Source organism: Apostichopus japonicus, chromosome 13 (genome assembly GCF_037975245.1).
Source record: "Apostichopus japonicus isolate 1M-3 chromosome 13, ASM3797524v1, whole genome shotgun sequence".
NCBI classification, from domain to species: Eukaryota; Metazoa; Echinodermata; class Holothuroidea; order Aspidochirotida; family Stichopodidae; genus Apostichopus; species Apostichopus japonicus.
In genome coordinates, this window is record NC_092573.1 from 10,430,001 (window position 1) to 10,447,386 (window position 17,386).

Genomic DNA, 17,386 nt, shown 5'->3' on the forward strand with positions numbered 1-17,386 from the left:
CTTTGAGGAATACTTGCCGGGGTAAATTAACGATACACTATTCGATAATTTAAAATCCTAAATCAGTGAAAATCAAAAAATTAATTACCTACTTTATCCCTCACCCCCTTTTTGTTGTTGCAATATTCATAATATCTTGCTGTACCTTAAGGAAGTCATGTCAGAAGAGAAAAAATGCAAAACATAAGCCATTGACTGTAAAACTACATGTCTAGCAAGAGGTATTACTGGAATATAAACACACAATCAGTTCATGCCATGAGTTGGTACTGTTAATGGGGTGTAGGAAAGGTGTGAGGTGTGGGCTATTGGAGGTATCTATTGGTACATGGAAGGAAAAGAAGGAAATGTATTTATCAGACATTCTTGATAATGAAGTAAATTCGCTGAACAAGATAGTTGCATGTTTCGAATTAAGGATGATTGGATTAAGGATCGGATCAAGGATCGGATCCAGAATCAGATGTAGGATCAAGTGGGGCAAGATGATTTCTCTAGGGCAACTTTGCTATCCCCTTCGATTTTCATTGAACTGACAATTTAGTCACCAGAGCAATTATTTTCAGATTTCAAAAATGCACCAATAATGCAACTTTCAAAATGTGAAAGTGACCAATGAAATGTATATCCAGGGTATAATTTTCTTTGTTGCTATTTCTGTTCTTACTTTCTTTGGATTTTACATCTATAGTATTTAGCATTCTTATCTGAACAGACATATGTCAATAAACTGAACTAGCCAATATACACAGGAACCATTGTCTAATTATTAATACCACTGTGAAGTTTTTTCACTCTCGTTTTGCTCACAAAATTGTGAAACCTCCTTTCAACAACTTCAAAAGAGTTGTAGAGTGAACACGATCGCGGCCCAACATATAGTCACTCATCTTCAAAGTTTGACAAAAGTGAAACAATCTTCAAGCTAATTTATTCTTTTCCATACAAACCCTATAGTCAGAAAATGTAATTGCACAGTTTAAGAAACTTGTTAAATTTATTGCAAAATCTGTTAGAAATGGTGACATCCATCGATAGCAGACTTGTAGTATGAGTGCAACACAATCAGTGCGATTACAGTTAGGTGTGTCCTTGTTTTCAGGACCATTACGAGTACAAGGCTCTAAGAGCTAGCACGAGAAATTTAATTTTGCAGCTTCACTTTCCAAAAATGCCACAAATCTAAAAAAATCTATGAAGACGAGTACATGTACCTGTAACTATGGTAAATTAAGAGCACAAGTACTGGTAACTATGATGAAGTAAGAGCAGGAGTACCGGTAACTACGGTAAGCAAGAGCACGAGTACCCCGTAACTAAGGTAAAGTAAGACTTACAAGTAGCTGATCACTCACACAAGTCTGACCATTAAAGTAAAGTAAAAGTTATTTACATATGTTGGAGTTCACTTTCTATGGCACTTAAACACTTCAGTACAAAAAAATCAGCAGTCTTTTAGTTTGAAATCCGAATTCTCACCATAGTTTCCTTTCAAATTACCCTACAGCAAAATTTATGATAGCAAGGCAATCAAATACAAATCTGGTAACAAATATATCTTTTTTCAGTTTATAATTTCAACCCCCCTGCAAACTGTCTTTACAAATAAACAGAGAGGTAGATGTCATATGTGCTTCTACAGTTGGTCTCTTTCAGCATGGTACAGTTAGACCGTTTCATAAATTCAGGTCTTTTCGTGCTTTGTAGTAATATCGCTGCCAACATTTCAGGTCTAGCAGCAGTAAATAAAGTAAGACAATGGTATAAACTCAAACAAACAAAAATATGACATTTTAGTGAAGACAAAAATATCTTGGGAAGAAGAAACATTAAAATTTTGAAATGTGGCAACCTTTGACCTCTTTATCAGGATGAGCCTGTCCAGATACAAGCTACAGCCATTATGGACATGGGAATTTGATAAGAAGAGAATAAAAAATGTCCATCAATCCTTAGGTAAAAAAAACACATTGTTTGGGTGCACAAATAGCCATAAAACTAGGGTGTATAAACAAAAGCCACATCTTTTTTTAAAGTTATTTTTTAAAGTCAAAGTCTGAACACAAATTAAGTTGGATATGCAGTGGCATATATATTTGTCCCACAATAAAATGCTGGCAATCACCAATATGGTACAAATTAGTTAAATGTTGATAATAAATAGTAAATATGTCTGGTGGAATAGGTTTAGACAAGGTGCAGTTACTTTGTAAAAAGCTGTGGGGCGGGGGGGGGGAGGGGGTGAAGATTGCACCCCTTCTCCAAACTGAAGTAAATTTTACAACATGCACACAAAGTTAAAAACACTGTTAACATCTCAACTTGTACTTCCTAAACAAATGTAGTGAAAATGATACCTGCAAAAGTAATATAGTTGATCTAAACGGTTTCCAAGAACAGTATCAAATACGTCATTACCTGATCGAAAAAAATATTGAAACAGAAGAACTGCAAGATCGCATATCCGGATTAGTCAAGCAAATCTGAATATTTCCTGACAAAAAATTGTCTGTCTAATCCAATTTAAATTAAATTCAGAATATCATCACGGGGTGGGAATGGTTGAGAACATCCTACTATAGATTACAGTAACAGCTTTACTATGAAAACTCTCACTACCAAAGTCTGTTATTAAATTAAGTACCCCTTTTCAGTTTACCTTTTGATTAAACTTAAAACGGTTTTGATGACATTCAGTACTATACCCTCCCTCCCCACCCATCCCTACCCCACCACACCCATCCTTACCCCCACTCCACCCCCTCCCCCTCCCTATAATAGTGTAGGTCATTAACTTGCATAATTGTCCAGTTTCATTTCAACTTAGGCAGTAAAATTCGACAATCAAATTTACCTTTGTGGCACACTAAAAGTCCCTTCCTTCCATATGTTGTTGTGTCTGTTTCATGGCAATTTAAGTTCATGTCAAACATCAGGTACTCACTGTACCTGTTGCCAAATAACTTTCCTGTCTGTTGAAAGTTTAAAATCCTCTTGTCTGTCTATACCATGGCAAACTTTTCTCACAAACAGAATTACCTTTTATTCCAATAAGGATAAAGTTGTTTGGGCTCCATGCCAGGTTTTGTTGACAATTTGTAAAAAAGTTAGTTTAAATATTTGTACTTTTTGTAGGCAAAGTTTTGTTAAAAGTTAAAAAGAATATGCCAAGACCTCTCAGGTCAATAGGTACCTGATTGCCTACCCTATTGAACAAGTAAGTCCTATATTCCCCAGGCCCCATAAAAAATAATGACAGAGATCTTTGACAGCAGTGTTTACTGAAGATATGCTGGATTTATGTAACTGTGAGCCTGTCTAGGTTTGGTTCTGATTTGAAGGATGCAAACAACACTTAAGGACAAATTTTCTTACAATGTTGTATTGCACTATATATATAGAGCCTAGATTGCTGTTAATCACCCAAATATATTTTAACATTGGGCCATGAGTTTATTCAGGGATGGTGCGTATGTTTATAACGATGACTTTAGGTACAAACTTAGTTTTGATATGTTGTAGCCAAGATTGCTCAAGAGTCACACTGCTGTCAGTGCAGGTTGTATTTCTATACCACTTTTACTTGTTGATATATATGACCGGTTCAAACATATAAGGCCCATCTATTAAAGTGGCTGGGCTACTTAGTCTAACTACACAGACCATTAGGTCACTTTCTCAGATACAATTAAGCTCATTAAGAAAACAAAAGCAATTTATGATCTCAAAAAAAAACATTCATAATACATTACAAATTTGTAATTATGCCAAATGGTGTTGAATGTCACTGAAATGTGGTCTGTTGTTCATATAAAAATAAAGAACATGTTTTTGTTTAGTTATTCAGATTTAGAAAGCATTAGTCTTCCTCTGAGGCCTACTGAAGTCATCATTAACTTATCCTTAAAGGAGCATTCCAGATGAAGCATATCTTAAAAGCTGTCAAATCTTTAAAAGCAGAATATTAGCTGAAGAAACGTCCAGTACTCAATTACTTCTTTTCTCTTCGAGTAAGACATACCAAGACTAAAATTCTGCCTAAATTCATCCTTTAGGCCACAAAGCAAGAAGTATTTCCATTTCAATTTCATTTCAAACAGCCTTAACTGAGCATTGTGTAACATGAATTGCAAGGTAGGAATCAACAAGAAATCCCTTTTCAACTCATAATCATAGAATTGGATATTAAAAACTGGCCAAACTTAATAGCTAGGTCCTATTGGAACTATGTTACACACTGATTATAAATCAAATGGTATAATGCTGCATGGCTGATTCAGTGGCGGAGCGTTCATACAGTCAGGGGGGGCGGATGCCCCCCTGACGGACTCAAATGGACAGCTGGCACCCTTTTCAGCTTTTTACCCCTTTTACTTATTCGTGATTATGGTTTTTTTTATTGCGCTCTCATCTACCTATTGACATTTGTCACATTATCTGCAAATTAGCAAGGCCCGGAAGGGTTCATATCCGGCAATCTAGTGAGTATCTTTACTCAAAAAATATCTGTACGCTACGCGCCAACCTGTGGTGGCACTCCCCTTAGATAGATAGTGTCAAAAGTGCCCCTACAGACCATTCTCGCCCCCCCGACCAATACCCCTAGCTCCGCCACTGGGCTGATTGGATAACCAAGGTAACAGAACAGTGCTTTAATATAAGTTAGCACGGGTACATTGTTTCCTAGCTTTGTGGAAAATGTTATTTAAGGATTGATTTTAGCCATTCACTTACTATAGTACAGCTACATTAATTAAAAGTCCCAGGATCGAACAATAAACCATATAGAAGGGAATGGGGAGAAAGAAGAAAAGCCCCCAAAAAAACTATATTGTAAAGGCATCAATCTCACACAGGGCTACAGGTAACTTGTTTGACAAAATTTACCAGACTGTGAAGTAAACAGCCCATTGTACTTCCAAGGTCTTTCAAAATAGAAAGATTTAACTTACAGCAACTTAAACCGCTGAGAATTACACAAAGTCCGTGTGAAATAACCCACAACAGTAAAATGAGATTGTTATCGATTAACAAATCTGTAAGTTGCTTTTAAGTTAGTTCAATTTTGGTGAACATAATAGTGTCAGGATTTAAATACCACTGCACTGCACCATTGCGTTAATATCAACAACATGTTACATGTTTTACACAGATGTCCGCACAGCATCGCCTACAAATATAGTTTCGATACTATGCAATAGTTCAAATATTTTAGTGACCAACTGACCATTATCTGGTTTCTAGCAGACTACTGGTATCATGTCAAAAATGTAGGAAGCTGAGGGGGCTGCAGCATCCTGCAGCCAGGCTGAGTAAGATGTGTATTCTTTTTGATCAGTTTCACATAATAGACACTTCAGGTCAGAATAGGTCATCCATGTTGTTTGATATTGATTCATTTTAGCTGACATGGTGTTCCAAACATAAACATAGTTTAGTGGGACCAAAAAAGTCACATTTTCAAATCTATAACTTCATTCACTCAAGTTAACTCAAGTTCCAATGAGTTCTATCAGCTTGAAGTACTTCTTCTGGTTACAGGCCACGAGACCGAAGATCCGCGAGACTGAAACTATTACTAGTCCCCGCGAGACTGAAACTATTATACTAGGCCCCTCTAATGAAAAAGTTATGATCGATGGAGCATCTGTAGATTATCAGTCTCGCGGACCATCGACTCGCGGAAATTCAGTCTCTCGGACCTTCGGTCTCGTGGAATTCCCCCCTTCTTCTCTGCCTAATACTCATTGTCATTCAAGAAACAGAAGTTACAAGAGGTTCCCAAAATTTGGCCTTTTTAACAATACCAGCAGACCATATACTTGAGAAGCAGTATAAACCAAAAGGACTTTACTGCGACCAGATAGGTTGAGGCTGTAGATGAGCTATAGACCATGATATAAATAACCACTACACAACCCTATAAATGCTTGTATATATGTATAGTTAGTTCTCCTAGTAAATGCTAGTAAATCACAGTTTTACTTCCGATGTAAAGACCAAGTTAAAATACCAGGTGCTGCCTGAATGGAAAAATGTGAGCCATGCAATAAAATTCAAATCATTCTATAGGCCTAATTCAGTGTCAGTCCCAGAGCAGTCAGTGTTATGTGGATACAATTTCCCCCCCCCCCCCTTCTTCTTGTCATCCAACCCTGTCATATATATCCTTACCAGAAGGTTCAAAGGCAACCAGATGGAAGGGGAGACCTTAAAATACCTGTGGTAATGGTGTTTGCTATGTGCAGACACATATACAGGACCTCTAGCTGAGAAAAATAGTGTACTATCTCATGCTAACTTATCACAACAAGACTATATACTACAACATACTTTAAAGAAAATATTTGTGGTTGTATAATATAATATATGTCACTGCTTCTTGTGCAGAGTGACCCAGTAAATTGACACCTGTTTCTGCTGTCAGAAAATGAGTCTTATTCCCTCAGAGAAGTTAGCATATCCTTAAGGAAGGAAGTTATGAAGTGTTAATAGGTCAGAAAAGACAGTGAGATTGGGGGGGGGGGGAGACAGGAAGGGGATTGTGTATGGGGAGAGGGTTGGAGGGGAAATGAAGAAGAGAAGGGATGGGAGGTAGGCAAAGGGGAAAAGCGATGGGAGGAGAAGAGCTGCGAGTGAAGGATGGAGTGCGGAGACAGAAACCGGAACGTAGGGAGTGGGGAGAACAGATTTGTGGAATAGGACCAAACATAACATGTGATAGGAAGGAACAGAATGTGGGAAAGGAGAATGTGGTCCAGGGGGACAAGGACAGGGAATTTAGAGAATAGCTGGACTATTAGGAAGGGCAGGAGAGGGTGAAGTATATGGTGTACATCATTAAACCAGGCTATTAAAGGTCTGATATGTTTATAACTTTGAGATGTTTGAAATAGAGGATAGAGGTAAGAGGAACTTCTGAATAAATTAAATTTTTTCTTTCCAAGTGTGTGTATTAAATCAAATAATGCTTGCTTCGGGTTCCCTTCTCTTACAAAATTTTCCACTACCAATATCTTGAAAACAACATATATTGTTGACAATTAATTCTCCAATGGCACCTTAGATAAATGTTCATCGTTTAATCTTCAAAAATAAAATTTACTTCTGAACTAATCTTTTAAAATTATATTTGTTCTTTGAAAATAATCAAAATCATGCAGATTCCATTGATATTATTCAACTTATCTGAACTGGAAACCCCCTGCCCAAATATCTGGGGGTGGGATGGGAAGGGAGTCCCAATGATTTCCAAATATATGTGGGGTGTGTTATCAAAGGCAGCAATTGTTAACACCACCGAACATTGGTCTGACTCCTCTCAGCCTCCCCCCCCCTCTGGCACCACCCCTCCGCCTCCTTTCCCCTCCTCCTCCTCAAGCCTGTGTTACAGAACCTGTCACAACTTACCGGCTCAACCTGCATCGATTTGGCTGAATTTCCTCATTGGCACCTTTCACTTCTTTCCTCCGTTTAATTTACCAAGACTTTTGCATATGTTTACCTTTATGATTTAGCCATCTCTCAAGTACTCATTTTCTGAAGAAAGAATCCAACAGAACCGAACTGAACAATAGAAAACCTAACCACAACGATGATTTAAAGACCACGAGGCACTTTACTGAATGGGTCTACTACGCATTGGTACACCTGTAGGTAAGAGGTGGCAGTCAATCAGAGATTGTTTGACTAGGGGCAATGTTCCATCACCCCCCAAAGGTGGAGCAAGTTGCCCTCAGTTTTCATCAATGAAAGGGAATTAGAAAATATGAATGATGTAGGAAAACAAACAAGGTCAAACTATTTCTAAAGGAATGTTTGAATAAGGTAATCCTACGGAAAGGAAAATGAAAAAAAAAAAAAAAAACCTATTCCAGCAAGACTGTAGAAACAGGGAAGCAAAATTTCACATAAGCCACTGGTTCAAGTGCGATTTACTACACTACCCTGAACCCGTCCCCCCCCCCCCCCACATGAAAAGAATAAAACTAAAGTTGTCCAGAGATAAATCATGTTTGGATCTCCCTACAATGACCTACATCCATCTAGTACCTCTGTACTGCTCTTCTGTGAAAGAACACACCAGACCAGACCGTACAGAAAGACAAACTCCTTCCAGCGCTCTATTATTATGCCCCTCTTTTCAAAAGTGTTTGCAAGGTATGCAAATCCTAAATTTTCCTCACCTGCTTTTAGCGGAGACTAGATTGTACTGTGTGTCCTAAGACCTTCTGGTATCAAATTTCCTTATCGGAATAGTTTGATGCATCAATCTACAGTAAAAGAAAAAGAAATAAAAGTGATTAAACTTATGCAAAGGAAGTACTTCTTTCAGTTTGAAGTCACAATTTGATTTTCATATAACGTGATTGGCCTAAATCTAGATGACCCAAAGCCAGGAAATGGCATTAGCTTCACAATTTCCACAACCCCCACCATCCACTCACCCATTCCCTGACCAAACCTCACCCAATCATTCTTCCTCACTGAGACATTTGTCTTATAGGACATGCCTCAATTTCTCAGAGCTTGTAAAAATTTATTTTGAAAATTCTCAATAATTTTAGCATGCTAAAGTTTGGACCCAATATTGATGAAAATGTCACTCAGATACAGCAGTGCTTTTAACACCTAGGTATAGTACTGCCAGTTTCAACACTTGTCAAGCTCAAAAGAGGGTGCAAATGAAACCTCCCACATACCCCTCCCACCTTTTCTACTCACCCTTTGTGGGTGTCTTATAAATTTAACAAAAGGTACCATCTGATCCTTACAAAGTTCAAAGCAAAATACAGCTGTACCTTATTAAGCATTAGCTCAACATCTGCTTCTTCCTTATAATCTGAAGTGAAAGTGATTGTCATATGTTTCATGTTAACACGAAAGTTCAAAAATCAAATGTAGCTCCTCTTTTACCAACCCCCCAAACTCTCCCCAATCCTCCCCAACCCCCCCCCCCCCCTTTCTCCCATGTCTCTTTCCTTTCTTTTTCAGTTTGGCATTTTTACTTCTGTTTCTTTTTCAAATTATTAAATTGAAACTTGACCATCCTTTAAAAATAGACGTCAAATTGGATGCCTTTCATTTTTGGACAGATACATATATCAGTCTCTTTTGGTTTCATTTTAAGCATACTAAGGGTTAAATTTATTCTTTCTTCCATCTTTTCCAGCTCCCAACTCTTTTTCAACATTAGAATTTTTTTTATCTTTTATTTTTATACATTTTGACCACAATTTCACCCAAATAAAATTGTAAGTGATCAACAAAACATGCTAGATTATTTCTTGAGGGAGTAATTTATGAATTTGATTTATCATCAAAACTTTCGTCACGCGGAAACTGTTCATATTTAATAGTATTACGTGAAAATAACAAATTGGAAAACTTGACATAAAATTTTCTCATTTACCACATGTCATATTAATATGGAATAGCATCAAACAAAGTGTAAAAATTTACACAAAAAGCTACTCTTTCATTATCTCAATGCCTTCTTTATCTCCAACATCATAAAATTATTAAGAATATAATAAGAAACAATAAATAAAAATCATCATAATAAGAAGATGAAACAGGTTACTCAATCGATTGATAAATCAATCCAATCAATAAATACATCAATCAATCAATCACTTAATGGCAGTTTAGTTACAGCTATGATATATATATACAGACATTCTGCACAGTGGCGGAGCGTCCACAATCAGAGGGGGCGGAGGGGGCGGACTCAAATGGACTGCTGGCGCCCTTTTCAGCTTTTTACCACTTTTTACTTATTCGCGATTATTGACTTTTTTATTGCGCTCTCAAATACCTATTGACATTTGTCACATTTTGTTGGTGTAACTTTCTGACAAAATGGCGATGACACCTATTTATTCCTCGTTTATCTGCATATTAGCAATGCCTGGAAAGGGTCATTTCCGGCGATCTAGGGAGTATCTTTACCCAAAAAAATTCTGTTTGCTCCGCGCCAACCTGTGGTGGCGCTCCGCTTAGACAGTGTCGAAAGCGCCCCTACAGACCCGTCTCACCCCCCCTGACCAATACCCCTAGCTCCGCCACTGATTCTGTATTTGGATGGACTCTAGCGGAAGAAAGATAAAGAGCTGTGAGAAATCTGTCAGAAGTAAACTCTTTTAACTAATAACAATGATGACCACTATGTAAATAAATATATGTATATATATATATATATATATATAATATATGTATATAAAAATAATAAATATTAAGGTTTAGAATGGGGTGTTCACGGACCCACCCACTGGTTGATTTCCGTCATACGAGGTGGATGTATGTGCCAGGATGCACAATTTCCATCTTGACTGCCTATTAACATTGCCGGTTATAATCAAATAACCTAAACATGATTGCCTTCAAGATGACCTCTGATAAAGGACTGATATCTTATGAAGACAAGTAGGAAGTTATCAGTTTATTGCTCATAAACAATTGCAGAGTGGTAATAGACCTTGGTGGGAACAGCTGATGTAAGTCACTGCGAAGATGATGATCTTAAGACGCGGCTTTTCAACGAATCCTGTAGCCATTTGTCAACGAATCCTGTAGTCATTTATGGGCTCATGTCCCAAGCGTTATACATAAATGTAGGTTGTCACGTAGTAACAGTTAATTACCAAACATTTAATTATAATTTAATATTCATGAGCAGATTTGATGATGCCATGCCAAGTTTGAACTTGGCAAAATCCAAAGAACAATGAGCGTTCCTTCAACCCCAAGCAATATTTAGCTTCATCCAGATATCAATGTCAATATTAATACATATCTGACATTGGCAATCCATTCCAACCAACTTAGTGAACACATAGAAAACGACACATGAGTGTAAACCAACATGTATAGACCAATTCGAACAAAATTATGCGCCATCTTACAACCTTAGAGGAACATTTTAACTGTTTTTCTCAAGTTGCTTCACAAAAGAGCAAAGCTTGATAAACAACATCCTCTCATACTACAAGGACTAACCATAGAATTTGTTCAAAGTGTAAATTAATTTTTTCCTTTCTTTATTTTTAAGTGACCATTTAAGGCTTACCAAACTTAGCAATTTTAGGGATCTTATAACAAACAGTACTTAGTCTCTTCAACGGTAGTTAACTGATCCAGCTGGAGTAGCGTGAGGACCATTACAGGGTATGAAGACACGCACAAAAAGAAACATCTAATGCCGGTAATCTGACCTAGTTTGGAATGAAGTGTAACAGAAGTTTTAGACACCACCATCGATCCCAGAAAATACACACACACAACTTGCTACCATCGGTAATTAGACACTAGTGTACAGTCAGTACATACAGCTGCGGTCAATACCCACAGCACAGTATACAAACAATACAGCGATGGACATCTCAGATCCAGTTAAAGATAACAAGGTATCACGTTTCATTACTGTCTGCATTTTGTAGCAACACGAACAAAACGTCACTTGCAAGCAACAGAAAGTTAACTTTTTCAGATGGCCGCACGCGGTTTGGGGCGAGTCTTCAATGCCTTTAAAAAATAACATATAATATATGAATATATATAATAATAATATTCCTGTGGCATTAGGGTGGATATAAAATCAACAGGAAGACCTCGGACAAGGGCAATGCCGGATCAGATGCAGGAAGTAATACTTTGAAAAAGTGTAAACTTCATGGGAGTATAAGTTCCCTTGTTGCAAAGTGAATTAGTTCTTTACATGAGATTATAAGATATGATATTCGGATGAATCACCCAATATTAACTAAGCTTAAAGGTTCTGTTAATTTTCAGGGAGTGTTAGCTCAGTGGTTAACGACAGTGCCTTTCAATCATAAGGTCCCACGTTCGAGTCACTCCAAGATAAATGTATGTCCTCCAGTTACAGAGTTGTTGACAATTGACAATTCATAATCATGGACGTTAAAATATAAGAGACTGACTTCCGTCAGCTTGCGGCTTTGATAAGCCAAGGATAGCTTCCTCACGAGTTCCTGCTTGCAGGAGGATCTAAAATACATTCTCTTTCACCAGTCTGGCAGCGCTCTACCCAACTGCAGAAGACGGAGGAAGACACAACGCAACTCGACTGATGCGACCACATATTTTATGTTTGTCAAGAAACATATACATATGGTCGTACAACTCAGTCCCGAATGATCAATGGCCGATGGGATCAACACCTTTCTGGTCAAATACATGGCATTATTTAAATTAGTTCATGTGCAAAATTAATTCCCTTGGACTGTTTGCATTTCTTGAAACTGAGAAATTGTTTTCTGGAGTGCTCCTCAATACATAGCCATCAGCCATAAACCTGCTTTTGTATTCGTTCAACTTGAAAACACCAAGCTTTTCAACTTTCTAACATTTGAACTGTAATTAGACTAGTTTTAGCTTCATAAAATATGTAGATTAAATTATCTGTAAAACTGAAGTTGATCAAAACCAAGAAGAAAACAAGGGCTTAATTTACTTAATTAAAGTACTTCACTAATTATAAACACATGATTCCAAAACAATATACTAACATGATCATAGAAAGTGGAAACAGTGCAATATATGCATTTATACAACACCTAATTATATTCCGGCCATTTGATTGATCAATTGCTCGTCGATTGCATGCAAAATCTGCTCTATTGCACTCTATGAAATAGAACCATGGGTTATACTTTTTTGATAGCACTTTTTTCAATGGTAAGAGAGCAGAGAAACCTGTCTGTTCAAAACAATCTGTTGCATTTTACATCCATGTTGTATAAAACAAATAATGAATGGTTTCCATTCGTGCAATAGTGCAAATATTTCATTCGTTGAAAGATGTAATTTGTTCCATTCAACTTAGCTGCGCCTCATAACCATTCATTATTTGTAAAATATACTCCATACAGAATTAGCAATTTAATCAATATGAATACAGTATTTATTTAACACAAATTGGAAAATTTCACATAATTTTACAAAGTTTTATTTCGTAATTTGAAATGAAAACTTGACTAAGTCCAAAAACTGAATTACGTTATTATTATGAATCTTCAAAATTTAGCAAAATTAGCAATTTTATCAATAAGAATACAGTATTTATTTAACGCAAATTGGAAAATTTCACATAATTTTACAAAGGTTTATATCCTAATTTCAAATGAAAACTTGACCAAGTCCAACTACTGAATTACGTAATTATTAAAAATCTTCAAAATTTTCCATTGAAAACCTTATTACTGACAACCCAAAAAGCTGTTTTCATTCTGTCAGTGACCTATCACTCTACATATCAGAATGTCATATAATATAAATATTTTTTTTAATATATATATTATATATAATTTTTTAGCCTTTGAAGAAGATCCTGCTAGGATCGAAACGTCAGGCCAACTTACTTTTACACATTCTCCTACACAGGCTCTCTAGTGGATAAGCAGTTTGCTAACAGTTTTATTTTAATTTTAATATAAATATTATTTATAAAAAAAATTTGAACACCAAAAAAAGGAAACAATGTAACTTATACAAGACAGATAATCCTCCACCATAAGAGAAGAGCAACTCCAACCCAAAGATGAAAGCTAAATTTTGTAAGTTTTGATAATTTGCACAAAGCACCTTATCATAATAAGGATAATTTAGCCATCAGATTCATCCTGAAGCCGGACATTATGACCGGTTGTAAGGATACATCCACACCCACCCTGTCATAACTGCTATCAAAATAGTAGTTTTGTAATTCTGAAGGTAATTCAGAAGGAAGGATACATATATGAAACGACCATGTAACGATTTATGAAAACAAATTGCAATTTGATCATCCGAACTAATTGCTTCCTACAATGACTTTAGGCCGGGTAAATATTGCTTTTCCTTTGTTGATGGAAAGGTAAACAGTTTATAATGGTTCTTAATTCTCCATAGATATATTATAACCCAAGGTAGGCTAGTTTGAGCAAATCTTAAGATCAGCATGGATTCTGGTCTGCATCAACCAATCACCAACCTACCTTGAACAAATCCTATAAGATCAGTATTGAATATGATCTGCATAATCTCTTATCTACCTTACAGAGAAACTATCAGATCAGTATTGATTATGGTCTGCATTGATGAATCATTATTTACAGTTCCTTATGACAATATTCAAATCAGTATTGATTATGGTCTGCATAATCTCTTATCTACCTTCAAACTATCAGATCAGTATTGATTATGGTCTGCATAATCATGTATCTACCTTACAGAGAAACTATTAGATCAGTACAGATTTGAACTACATGGATTATACTATTCATAAATCTTTAATCTTTACATCAGTATGGTTTACAATCCATATCAATAGAGATTTTACAGTATTTATAAACTAAGGGTTATGGCACAAGTTTTCAATATGTAACTTGGCTTATAGTGCAAAATTTGCAAATTACTCAATGTTAGGCCATTAAAACATAATTAATGGATGTTAAAACATAATTAATGGATGCAATTAGTTTCACTACTTGTTTTTCATTACTCTCTTACAAACAAGCGAAATATATGAAAAGTGAATTAAGATATCACACAAATTTGTGGATTTTAAACAAGGAACCTTACAATTGACAATGAAAATTAATCATATAGTCACCATTTCTGTCTACAATGTTTGGCATACTCAAATCTTGCTAAAGTTTTTCACATAAAGTACTTTTCTGGATATTCAGAGCATCCAAAGTTCCCCAAACATTGGGATTGGTCAAACACTATAATTTGCAACTTGTCACAGGGGAGGAAAAATTGCTTTGAAGTTACAAGCGGATATGCTTGATGAAATTTGAATATGATTGCGTGACCAATATTTGACTTTCTAGCATATTTGAGAGTACTATAACTATTCCAGAGAACCAGTTTATCCACTCAGGCTCTCAAGAACTCTCTCTCTCTCTTCCTGCCTCTATTCTATTATCAAGAATTACAGTACATTAATACAGATCATAGAAATGCAACCATCATCATCACCTTTTTTTTTATTATTTATTAGAATGTTTATTTTCTGTTGTTGGAGAGGGGGTTTTGCAATTGTTGGATGTCAAGTATTGAAGCTCTTAAGATGACCTAATAATAGTGTTTATTTCAGTTGGAAACACTGATAACACTCTACCTTGAAAAGAAAAAAAGGTAAAATGTTTAACACAATCCTATAGTACTGGCTTAAAGACATCACATATTCACAAAATGAGAGCCACTAAACATTAATGTTAAACTACAGACTTCTCACATACACAGCAAGGTTTTTTCTTACCTATTTGGAGATCTCTATTATATTTAGGTTGAATATGATGCATGGTTGGGTGAGTGTCCCCTTGCAGGAAATAAGTAATCAGATTTTATTTTGAGTCCTGGTTTTGCTTGAACTTTGTCAAGTGTAAATGGCTAGCTATTCACTGAAGAAAATAGTGGCTGTTTACTGGTTATACAGACTATTTAGAACAGACTAACACCTGACGCTATCCCGGACAAATTTTCAATTGGGCATTCTTTTGGGTCCCTCTTTTTCTTTTTTTCTGTCAGCTGATGAAGTTTCTATTACTAACAACCATTAGAATAGCATTGTGACAAATTTTGTGGTTTGAAAAAAAGGCTGCAACCCCAAAAATGTCATGTGTTTATAGAATTGCAACATTGTTATTTAGGGATAAGTCCCCATATAAAGTATTGCACTATTTACTTTGCAAAATGATTTCCTCAAACTTAAACAATATGGTATTGTAGTAGGAGAAGTACTGGTAAACTTGATGACAGACGACGACAACTAGAATGAAAGGAAGCTTGGGTAGCCAAAAAGTTATGTCTTTGCTCAGTAAAAATGTTCATAATTTCGTAGTCACTCTTCTATTGTTTATTTATATTTGAAAGACAATAAGAGAATAGTAGAATAAAACTGTATGTATGAGTATCACTGAACTATATTAATTCAACCAAGCTGTTCCTTGAATTCCTTAACTCAGATTATCCTATTTTTATATTACCACAGGACGATTTTTCAAGGATTTCATCTGTAGCCGTGCCTTGCAAAACCAGGACATTACATTTGGTTGTCCGAGCAGCAAATTTGGTTGTCCGAAAACTTGTGAAAATGACCAGTATGTCACTGTAGGTGAGATGTGTAGGTTGGTGAATAGAACACCAGATATGGGATGAAAGCAGGTTATTTAATACTCTACCTATTTGGGGATAGGCACTTTTTAGTTATTATGCAATATTGATATCGATGTAAACAACTCCACAGCAGATTTTGGTTGTCTGAACAGACATTTTGTTGTGTAGGACTACCGGACCACGATTAAATATATATTTTACCCTGTACCACCATACAGGTGTCTTGCTATTCCCTGAAATATGTTATCATTGGGTGCAGTTCAATTAACTGAGGGTGGCCTCGTTGAGTTTAATTTATATCTCCCATCCTAGGGAGGATGCCTGAAGACTTTGATTTAATCACCAAGTTTTGAACATTAACTGACGGCTTGAGAATCGACCTGGCTGTAAGATGTATTCGAGAAAAACGTAAATACGTTGAGTTCCCTGACTAAGGCGCGAAAAGACATAAAACTTAGCAGTTCTTGATCAGTGGTACTCTAAACCACACATACACTGTCTGCTTATAAATTCACAATTTTCCGTAGTACCAACGTAGGTCAATTTGAGTCGGGCCACATTCATTCGGTCAGACGGTGTGCGGCTAGCTTATAAACTTATTTTAATTAACTGCCTCCTACATATTCCAGTTCCCCGCAAGAAGGCATTTGCTAGAATTTGTGAATAGTTCTGTGTGCAATTAACAGTACATCTTCATTGACCAGAGAGGTGCAGTCAGCTGGCACTATAGGTAAGCAATACTAGTAAACAAAATAGAAGAATAAATTATGCTTGAATCCTATCAAATTTTTACTATACAGCTAAAAAACACATGTGTTATGAGAGCTTTGTGGTCAAATTGTTGATGGAAATTAATGGACTTGGGATCTGAGGATTGTAGGTTTAAATTGATTTCTGGTCAGACCGTTATGTTATGTTCTTGAGGGCAGCCTACCTGAAATGACTCTCATGGGACATATACATGTGGGGCCCAGATGTGGGGGCCCAGCAACAAATTGTTTTTTTTTTACTTTGATTGGTATATTTCTTGATTGTTTTCTTCCATTCTAAAATTCCATCACAACATATTTCAAGAATTCGACTATGTAATCAAATTGTTCATTTTGATTTATTTTCTTATAACATAATAAACTATCATATAATCTATCATATATTAAAATACATATGACTATTGAGGCTTTGTTAAACGGGTAAATCCTGCATTGAACACTACTGTATGTATGAGTACTAGTCAATAATATTTAACAATTTCTTTTGTAGGCCT

General features: G+C 36.1%; 1 protein-coding gene across 1 annotated transcript in view; it reads right to left on the minus strand.

The window, feature by feature from the left end:
• Window positions 1-15,400, minus strand: part of LOC139978160 (semaphorin-1A-like) — an 81,201-nt gene extending 65,801 nt beyond the window's left edge. The window contains exons 1-2 of the mRNA XM_071988067.1: window positions 15,266-15,400; window positions 8,187-8,273 (exon numbers count right to left, since the gene is read on the minus strand). The gene's annotated coding sequence lies outside the window, so the exon portion shown is untranslated. The remainder of the gene's footprint in view (window positions 1-8,186; window positions 8,274-15,265) is intronic.
• Window positions 15,401-17,386: the final 1,986 nt, after the last annotated feature.